Genomic DNA, 11,211 nt, shown 5'->3' with positions numbered 1-11,211 from the left:
CAGCAGGAAGTGCATGAGTATCTACCATCTGAAGGCAAAAAAATGGAGGCAATCCAAATTTTTAATTCCTTTTAAAACTCTGAACTAGGAAGTAGATTACTGAAACATTTTTAAATTGTGATATTAAAGGGAGGGATCAAGGGCAGGTACAGGAAAAACAACGTTTCTTCACACCTCATTTATTGCCTTGAAGTGATCCAAGGTCAGGTGTATAGGCAGTCAAGGTCTCATTTCATTTTAACGCCTGCTGGCTGACATTCTTGTTACAGAAATCATCATGTCTCAGCCCACTTTTCCTGGCAATCTAAAACAAGAGAAGGACTGTATCTGGGCCATTACAGATCAAGCTTTTCCACTTGAAGAAAGGAGGAGCAATATATTTACAGAACGGAGATGTATTACACTCAAGAAGCCTAAAGTATCTGGTTAATTACAGTTAAATTCCTGGAACAAATTAACAATATTCCAAATAAGCCTTTATCAGCTTCTTTGCAATACAGTCCATTTTACTGGCATGCTGTTCAAAGGTTTCTGTTGCAACTCATAGTTAGGAGAGTTACGTAAAACTTGATGTAGGAATGAGTGACAAAGGTTTTATTTATTTCATATTATTATCTGTTGACTTTTAAAGACCTGAGTAACAAGACAGGTTAAGCAACAAGTCAATGATTAAACTGATAAAATGAGTATCAACTATGCTAGTTTTAAAAGAGATTTTCAAAGTATGAAGTAAAAAATACAGTTCTCTGAGTTGTAAGTAAGTTGAAGTACTAAGATTTTTCTGTTCTATTGCTTATTTAAAGCATCTGATATTTATTAGTTATCCTCTTTGTCAGGTAATTTATTTTTGTATAATCTTTAATGTCAGAGAAAAGGCATATGTTTAGTAAATTTCATTTACTAATGAAGTATCCATGTGCTTTGTCAATTTTCCTAAAAGATGTAAGAATTGATGTTTCTTCAGAGCAAACATTTTTTAATATATTTTTTAACTATAGCAGTGACATTGAGACCTGGCATAGTTCAAGGATACAGTTCATCACCTACTTGAATAGCAGTTCCATCACTGGGAAAACAGCAGTTCCCTCACATTTTCTAATTTTGAGTTATCTTTCTCAGACTAAAGTGAAAGTGGTAAGAGCTAGGTACTTCCTTGGCCCTCTGGAATTAATTGGGTGTGGACAAAAATTAATGCAGTTCCAGGGTTTATATACATTTCCAGGTTGATATCACATATCCAGGAGAAAAATATTTTTTTTTTAAAAACGGATATTGCTACATGCATTCTTTTTCCTCTATCAGTCTTTTATTTGGCAGGATGTAGGTTTATTTGCTGCACATTAATGAGACACAATCTGAAACACAGAATCATCTGCTAGTATCTGGGTAATTTCCATGCATACAGGAAGGAAAGCCTTTTGCTGAGTTTACATGAGGATGAGTTTCTGGCAGTATGCATTACATGCTGGAAGTCATCGGTTTATTAAGATTTGAACAGCATCATTTCAGTAGTGATGCTATTACTCCAGTATTTGATGCCTTTGATGCTCCCTTCAACTTCTACTGCTGTGCTTATAATCATCAGATATTACAGGGGAAAGACTACTGGAAAAAGAATAAAGCATGAATTTTATCCCTCAGTTGCCAGTGACACTAATTTCTTTGTTAATCATATTTACAGATCTTGTTTCCTTTGAGTTCAAAGAACAACAATTACACATAGGCACACACATGTTTCAGCCAAAAAAAATTTCCTGTGTGTGTTTGCTGCAGCTAAGACTCAGCTGTAGGCCTCACAATAACCAGAACAGCAGCTCTCTAGTTACTGATCATTGGTGCTGTCTTGTTTTAATTTTTCATTCACATGTAAGAGATGAGAAACTGAACCTTCATTCTCCATGCTACATGGTGGCTGGTTTTTGTGAACTAGGGATGGTCTTGTTAAGTAGTTCTGTACACCAAAGAGGTTGGTAGGAGGGCTCCTGATTCCAGCTGAAGCCCACTCCTCAGTTAGTTTCTGCCAGACAAAAGAGTAAACACCAGAGCTGGCTGCTTGGTCCATCCCTTGCTCTGAAGAACTTCCTAGCTGGTAACAGTAACACCTTTCTTTCCCCATTTGCCTTTGTCCTAAACAGTTTCTACATCCAGGAAATACAAATATGTCTAAAAAGGACTTGTGAAACACAGGGGACTGATCCCACAGGCTCTTGAGAACTTATTCCACTGTGGATTAGCAGCTGAGAAAGGACTGTCTCCTGTGCGAGTATGGTACTACTAATGGCTGTGCTACTCCATTGCTCATGGGAAATATCAGCTCTGGGGGAAGGCTTATAAATTCAGAGAGTAATAGCCACAGTCCCCCATTAGCTTGAAGAAATTTTGAGGGAAGGTATAGAAAACCCTAATCTGGCTACATATTTGTGAGGAGCTAGCAATGGCTTATGCTGCTGAGTAGGTGAACTGCCGTGCTTTGAATTGATATTTGCCCCTTTTCACATAAATTGTCTCATCCTACACACCTATTTAGAGAAACAACTAAAGCCTAAAGTTCATGAATTTGCAAGACTTCCTTGTGAAGGTCGGGCAGGTGGGGTCACCAAAGACAAGAAACAGAACTAGACAAACTTCCCGTGCATGTAATCTACTCTATCACTATTCTCTAGGAAACCTGTTTTCGTTATACATTTTCAGTTCTGGGTAGATATGGAAACATGAAATATATCTGCTAAGTGAGATTTTAGATAAATAGAGGATCTGCCAAAGCAAATTATTCATATTTTGGGAAATGACCCAATTTTGGACAAAAAGGGTATTCAGATTTGGTTCTGATAAATGAAGGTTTTCTTCAGAGTGAGCCTAACTTAATACTCTGTGAGATAAGTAACCTCTCCATTTCCTGTTGCGTTGTTTAAATTTAATAAACTTTATACTGCATTTAATTTCTTTCTTCCAAAAAGGGAAGTAATATGTTTTCAGAATGCAATGACGTAAACTGAAGATTAGGAGAGAAAGGAAAAGAAAATAATCCTTTAATTCTCCCAAGATCGATTGTTTAACATCCCCTTAACCTTCTCTTCAACCACCACACTTTTCTTTGGCCTTCAAATCCCTTTCTTTCCTAAGGACCAACTGTTTTCTGGGTGGAAACCCAGAGGATGATCTGACTGAACTGGGCCCTAGTACATGAAATAAGGATCCTCTGCCCATCAGAGGACTTGGGCTCCATCAGTCTTCATTTCACCTCTGTGTTTCTTATCACCCACTATATGGGCCTGCCTGCTGTCTTGCTTGTTACTGATAAATATGGTAGTAAGTACTTTGTCTTTGTTGGCAGCTCCATGGCTAGGGAGACCATCATCCTAGGAGAGTGACAGCCATTTCAGAGCTCTTTGCTGTAATGTGCCTAGGAACCATGCACCAGTTTGACCAGTCATCCTCCCAGCAACTTCCAAAATGAGGTGGGAAGGGCTTCACCAACACAGTCATGGCTGCCTTTGTTGGATTTAAGGTGAGGGCAACTGAAAGATAACATAATATACTTTCTCACTTTTCTGATCTCAGCTATGTATAGGACCTAACATAACCTAATTTCCAGCCCCTTTCATTTTTCCATAGCTGGTTGGAGTAATGAGTATTCTTCAGCTGAACTTGTGACATTGGCTTTTTAATATCTCTATCTTTCCAGTGCAAGTTGGACGATAGAGGTCTAGTCCTGCTGCTGATCCTCTTACCTGTCACAAGTGACCATAACAGTATTCACCACTTGTTCAAATTCTGGTAGGGGACAAGGAAAAGCCGACAAAGACTTTAAAAGCTGCTGTACATCAGGGTCCTGAGGACACTAATAGGCTTTAACAACCCTGATCAGCCTCATCTGGAGCCTTTTCCACACCCTGCCCATGGGCTCAGGTTACTATTTAAACCCAAGTCTGAGCCACTAGACCTGACATGTAGTAAGCTGGAGGTGTGTTTGGTGCTGTCTTCTCATGTCCTGGCTCACTGGTAGATTTTTCCAGGTGGTATGCAGGTGTAACCTGTAGCCTGCATTCTCTCCAGTCCTGCCTCTGCTCGACCTCCTGGAGAGACCTTAGATTGATGTTTCAGGTAGTGTGTCTCCAGTCCTGCATCTGACTTTATTTATCTCTTCCTGCTGCTCTTGACTGTTCCCTGAATAGCCCCATGTCCTCATTCACCACCTTGCCTCCTCTGGGCCTGTTACTATCAGCACTCCGGCCCCAATCAGGTACTGTGGGGTTATCCTCAGTTCCTGGCTCATCATCCTCATGGAGCAGCCCTGCTCCTCCCTAATGTGCAAGTGTCTTGTAGACTTGTGTAGAAGTCTTTCTTGCAGAGGAAGAAGGTAACTTCTTCCAGACTGAACCCTGCATGATTCCTCGTAGCCAAATCAGCTATTCCCCCTTGCCCTGGATGTGTAGGCAGGTACAATAAGCTTTCCATCAGCTGCTGGGTGTGTTATGTCCCTCTCTGCCCTGGGTGGCAATGGATTTCTTGGGGCAGGATGGGGCAGTTCCCCTGAGCTTTGCTCTGGGTACTTGACTGGGGTCCCATGCCTGCTCTGCAGCCCCTGCTCTCAACAAGCAATGAGAGCAGTCATCTGTCTACAATACTGCAGAGACTCCTCTAGAACAACAAATTATAGCACTGAGGATTTAAAAATCTAACAGTGATTCTGACTTGTATAGCATCAGCAGAAGCTCCTCCTGCATCTCCAGTGGCTTACACTGTCCATTTATATGATGCCTGGACTGCATTTCCTCACCATCCTGAAAGAAATGGTTTCTTGTTGGTGATTGAACTAGTCCTTTTAAATATGTTTCTTTTGCCTTGGCACCGGACAGTGTTAAAAACAAGTACAGGTTTAAAAGTTTCCAGAATTAATTTTGTTAGTGAAACTATTTTAACGATTCAAAAGCCCATCTAAAAATATCACAGTAGTTATTAATAATACTTCACTCATCACCTTTGACATTTAGTTTAAAAGAACCACTTATTAATGAAAGGATAGTACATTAATTTACTGGAATAGGTCAACATTTCATAATATTTTTCTCTCTCCAAATATTTACACAAATGAAAGCTAACCCTTAATGAACTCAATCACTATCCTACTGTATAACATCAAAATGTCAAGAGGAAAAAAATGAAAGAATAAAGTATATGTTTACTGCAAGACCTCTAGGAGAACTTCTTATCATTTAATACTGTACTAGCTTATTTAACTTAAGGCTCTAGGAACTCTTAAACTTGTAACCTTTAGCAGGAGGTGGGGAAAGCATGTAATATCAGTGCCTTAATTAAAATTTAAAATAATGAGAGATAATCCAGTGTGGAATAACCAGAACTTATTTATATAAAGATACATTTTTATGTACTTTTGAAGTCAGCTAGAGGGAGATAGACCAAATCCCCTATACTGAAGTTTAGCATCTGATACTGTAGTTGACTCCACATTTGCTCAGCTTTCCTCTTTCACCCCGACAGCTCTAAGCTGGTGTCTTGTTAATAACATATATGCTTTTGCTAGATGATGTTGGCTAACTATTAACTGCCTGCCATCAAGGAGGAATTCCCCCTTTAGGGCAGATTGTTCCATGATCATTTTACCCTTTCATGGCACTCTATTTTAAATATGTGAGTGATAAAGACAGTATATTGGATTATATCAGGGCACAACATAGTAATGTTGAACAAATTTTGCCCTATTCAGAAACAACATGATCAGAGAGCAACCTGTAATGAAGAGGCTCTGATTAATGAAAGACTTATTTAATAAGCTAAACTGATCTTAAAAGTAGAGTTATTTCTCTGCTTTTGAAATGCAGGAGGAAAAAAAAAAGATGAACAGCTGCTAGACTTCACTCACTGAAACTTTGCACTCCATTCCTTTCCTATTTTTTTAGCCTGTACAGAAGCAGCCTTATCTATTAAGATTACTTAATTATCTTGATATGATAAAATTTATTGTAAGCTGGTGATAAATTTGGCCATCCTTCAAGAAATGAAAAGCTTCCTTTATTCATTAGGGTGGTGAACAATAATATTTCTGAGAGTGCCTAAGAGTAAGAAATGGCCAGTCTAAGGAGATAGACCGTGACCTGATGGGGTGTAGATGATGTGTGTCCTTTGTGTAGCAACAACAAATAATGAGTGATGCAGGGATGAAGGGAAAGGTGACTCTGCTGTTTAGCAACAACTGTTTATAGTCAAGTGGGGAACATCTTCTAAGCTCTAACCAATGATTGGTGCTGAGGCAGTTCGGTTCAGACGAGTCCTTAGGTGCCTGCAGTACCATTCATGCTGGGAGCTGTCAGCACAGGGGGGAAAAAGGTTCTTGAGAACAAGAAGATCTCAGTCAAGACACATGTCTCTTTCCATATCACAGACCCATGGTCTTTCAATAGTTGGGACTGGTTGTCATCTGTTCGATGTTGCTGGCAACATGGCAACTGACTGTGAGTAGGCAGGAGGTGATACAGGTGTTGATAAGATTTCCTGTGCAGAAAAGGAGAAGATACTGGTCATTTGTGTTTTGATTTCTATATGGGGTTTTTTTCATACTTTTTTAATGTGTGGTGATGCATTCATAAGGGTATGAAGAGACGGAAGGGTTGAAATTGAATGCCCAAACTACCTTTTCCTCCTTTCTTCTTACCTCCTTCTGTGCTAGATTTTCCCATCTGTACTTTTGATGAAAAACTACTTTGTTGCCAGGATTTGTCTTGCCTTTCCATGGCTGGAGCCATGGAGCTAACATGTCAGTGCAAGTGTGGAATGGTAATTATTTCAGTGGAGAAAAGGCAGAGTAGCAAGACCACCACCAAAGAGGACCTATGACAAAACCTCCAACTCTTTCACAGAGTGTGTGTTTTACGAAGCAGTATTTTCTAGGCAGAAAGATTCTTAGCTCTGAATGTTATATATATATATCTCACTATTTTTGTAGCTGAACATGTATTTTCATTGATAACGGCACATATTTATTTTAGAATATGTGCCATTTGTCAGTTACAGAAGTAATGTTAGTATTGCCTGGAGAAGTTTCAGAATGTAAATTTTCTGAAATTTTAAAAATTTTAGCATGCAATGCTATTTTATAAAGGATATTATATTGATTAGTAACTAGATTTGAGTATTTTCCCTTCCTCTTCTCTCCCTCAGTGCTGTGTAGGTAGTTTCTCATAACACTGCAGAAAATATGTTTGATTTGCTCTAATTCCTTTCTGTTCAATTTTCATTTACATATCAACCACAATAAAATATGAACACCTGGCTTGAACTAATAATGCCACATGTTGTTGCTACAGGCAACATCTCCTCTTTTGATCATGTATGTTCTTTCTTTGCTTTTTCCAAGAATGTCTTGAAAGTATTGATTAGTGGACAAAGCACCACTTTACCACTTGCCTCTTTATTATTGTAGGGAAAGAAAAAATGCTTTAATGCAACAAATTTGTTAGTGAATAGGGGCATTAAATTCTGCTTCCTTTGTGATGAGCTCTTCACTGTCCGAAAAACAGCATCCACACAGAGGAAAATGCTTTTCTGGGGAAGAACCTTTAGTGAAGGTGAAGCCTCAGCCTTATGGCATTGTTCTCCCACTGATCCCTTCAGAAACCTGTCATTCCACATGTTTTGCTGGCTACCAGGTGAATTTTCAATGGACAGAGCACAAGAAGACCCTTTATTAATTACATTTTATTGCGAAGAGTATTTCAGTTTCCTTCAGATAACCTTGAAGATTAATATACCTTTAATTATTTTTTTTCCTGTTACACTGAGGGAAAGAAGGGAATTTTACTCTTGGTAACTTCAGGGCCAGCAGCTGTCACCTTTCTCCTAGAGAGGACTGTTTGCTATGCAATGCCTCTCTTTTCTGGGGTAGGAGGTACAGCTCATGTGTCTGTGTATTCACTCCTGAACAGACAGTGCAAATATGTAGAGAAGGATGGAAGCACAAACCATGTGGCAGACACGAACTCACCATGAGCGATGCTGCCAGCTGTCCCCTCTGGCTGAAATTTGCCTCAACACCACTGCCAGATCAACCCATACCTACTGGGTTTGTTTAGCAATTAAAAACAGGCAATTATTACCCTTGCTGTGTAGGTGGGATGTTGAAACAGATCAACCTGGATTTTTTCCACTTTACTTTTAATTCCTCTACTGGCTAAGAGGAGATGTACTTGTTCAGAGTCCCCTTTCTGTCAGTGGCAAGAGATCAGCATTTTCAGATGCAGTGAAAATACAGAATGTCATTCAACATTTCCAGGTACCCATTTCTTCCCCTTGTGCACAAAAGGTGTGTGAGTATACTAGGTTTAAAGTTAAGGGTCTGTTTCATGTCTATAGTTTTATGGGTTGAGCCCAAATCAAAATGATGCACTTTGTCAGAGCGTGACAGATCCAGGAACTGAACTTTAATGTCCCCAGATCCCTACGATGCTGTAATTCATAGACCACGATGCTTCTTCAGTACTCAGTGTAATGCTTAGTTCCTCTCAAAAGTGTCAAGAATAAAAGAAATGCTTAGAAGTCAAGTTTATGTCTTGAAATGACTCTGGGCTTCTTGAGTGGGAAAGACAAAGAGGCTGAGTGTGTCATAAAAACGTACATGAAAATTGTTAAAATCAGTAACAAGGTACTCTAACCCCACTTTTTGAGCCAACTTCCCCTCTGCGCAGAGGCAGAGTATTAATGAGCATCTCAAGTCTCTATGCTGATGGACAAGCTGGGATTCACAACATTTTAACACAGCCTGTGTTTGGAGTTTCGCAAAGAAAGAATTGTTAATGAGTAATCCTTGTCCATTAGGGCACTGAGCCAACGAGACCAAGCTTTGATTCATTGTGTTATCACTACAGGCTTCTGCTAAACCTAAAAAAAAAACCAAAACAAAAATGTTCCTGTGTGAGAATCATTAGGATACTGAACTGAGAGCAGAACTGTCTTACATCCTGCCATCTGCAGTCTTCCAGAAAAAGACAGTAAGTAATAATTCCTTAAACTGATAGCTCTTGCTGTTGTGTAGTATAGAAGCAATTTTCTCACCTGAATTATTTAGTGGATGTTAATGTATTTTGGACCAGAAAATTTGTGGTTTTTGTTGTTTGTTTTTTTAAGCTAGTATTTTATTGAAGAATAATATCAGGAGAGGTAATTTCATTTATGAAGCCTGCAAAACAGCAGGAAATCCCCATGGGAAAAAATTTTAAGGTCATGAAAAATAATGACAGCGTTAGAGTTTGTCTTTAGAAAGCAGGCTTCTGTGTCTGTGTGTCACTGGAAGAGAAAGCATAACTGTAATACAGAGTCTTCCCTGCAATAACACCATCCAGTTAATTATGTGCATCAACTTTGAAATTGTACTATGTTAATTTTTTATCCTTTTAGGAACAGAAAAGGCTTTAAGTGTGATTAATGAGAGAATAGAGGAGTATCCAGAAGGGAATACTTACATTCGTTTTTATGTCATTTCTTTGTTTGATGGTTTTGTGTACAGATTCCAGGTGCATCTTCTGAAGTCCAGAGCTGTGTTGCATTGCATGTAACTAGCACAAGCAAAAGAGGGTTCCACATTTCAAGCTATTACTATTTGAATCTCTTGCCAGTTTTTAAGAAAATTTCTGTTTTTTCCTGAGTGCTTCTGCTAGCCATTTATCTTCAGAAAACTATGATTTTGGTGGGACGCATTTGGCTTTTGTTACTTTTGTTGCAATTACTCATGTTACAGAGAACCTAGAGATCTCAAACTAAATTGGGCTCTCACTAGGCTAGATGAGAGTCCAAAAACAGGTTAAAAAAGCAGGGCTTGCAGTTTTATCAGGTGAAACAGGAAAAAGATGGTGGAGAAAAGGCAGAGAGAAATGGTGTTCGGCAGGTTATCCCAGGGAAAGCCAGAAGCTGGCCCCACTCTTCGAATTTACTTGCCTACATACGGAAACGCCATTGAGACTTTTGGTAGAATTTTCAGTTCTGCCTGTGACTGACTTAAAGATAGATATTTTCCCTGCAGAACAAGCAGTAAGAATATCCTATATTTTTTGTCTCTCTCGTCTCTTTGCTCCTCTGATTCTTATAATATTAAAAAAAAAATCTAACCAATGAATGTCAAACAAACACAGTAACACCAGTGCTGCCTCTGGTTCTCAAACTTGCTCATATTGTTGCTTGCATTCTGTATCAGTTGCTGTGTAGCTGCCCGTGGTGCCATGCATGCCAAAATGATCTGGCACCAAAAGGCTAGAAATAAGGAGCACAAATCTTCCTAATGTTTTCATGTCTCTTTGATACACCTTAACACAAACAAGCATGCAAATAAAGAAGCCACTCAAATAAATGAGGCACTGCATTAAATATTCTACAAAAAGGCTCTATGGTCAGATCAAAAGCCTGTGAACTAGACAGAAATCTTTTCATTGATGTTATGGTGTTTGGATCAGGCCATAGATTAATGATGTTACTGAAATTTCTCTTTGAGCAGTCTGCAGCCAGATGTGTAAAGAATAGTACAATATTACCGGACAGAAGAGAGGAAATGTATGTCACTAATATTTGTAAAAAATTTTGGCAATGCTTTGATATATCTTCCTTTACTGAGTAATTGAAATAGATTCAGTCATTCATCTTCTGAAGGTAAAACACAGTTACACTATCACGGAACTTTCCTGATGATCAAACATATTTTTACGTTACCTGAAATTATAGGTCTATGATGCTTGCGTCTTTCAGTGAGCCCAGTTGATTTAAACTTTAATTATTTCATTAAGAGGCTTAGCTTTGCTTACACAGAAGCCAGGGGAAGCTTTACTATTGACCATAGTATAGTCAGAGGTAGTTTACTGATAAGAGTCCACAAAAAATCTGAAACGCATACCCACGTGCATATATGTATACATATATGTTTGTATACACCCATGAATATATATCCCATATGAAAGCTGAATAAACATGCATGCATATACATATGGTGAAAAAATAAACCACATATATAATGAAATGCATGTCAATTTTCTCAGTTAAACATAGAATTCTTAAATATGCATTGACTGACTGTTCTGAAGTATGCTAAAGAATACAGGTAATAAAGCTTTGTGATTCAGAGCTCTTAATATGCAATTGATGAAAATAATCTCAAGCAATTTGGGATGTATTTTACTTTATACGTACTGATGTCTGATTTTCTTTGCTGTA

At 38.6% G+C, this 11,211-nt stretch overlaps 1 protein-coding gene across 1 annotated transcript in view; it reads left to right on the top strand.

The window, feature by feature from the left end:
* The first annotated feature begins 8,923 nt into the window (after positions 1–8,923).
* NR1H4 (nuclear receptor subfamily 1, group H, member 4) overlaps positions 8,924–11,211 on the top strand; it is a 39,777-nt gene continuing 37,489 nt past the window's right edge. Inside the window, exon 1 of the mRNA XM_010185222.1 lies at positions 8,924–9,005. The gene's annotated coding sequence lies outside the window, so the exon portion shown is untranslated. The remainder of the gene's footprint in view (positions 9,006–11,211) is intronic.

The sequence above is a fragment of the Mesitornis unicolor genome, unplaced genomic scaffold (genome assembly GCF_000695765.1).
Source record: "Mesitornis unicolor isolate BGI_N332 unplaced genomic scaffold, ASM69576v1 scaffold27175, whole genome shotgun sequence".
Lineage (NCBI taxonomy): Eukaryota > Metazoa > Chordata > Aves > Mesitornithiformes > Mesitornithidae > Mesitornis > Mesitornis unicolor.
The sequence above is the reverse complement of the archived record's forward strand: the minus strand, read 5'-3'. Positions and strand labels throughout refer to the sequence as shown.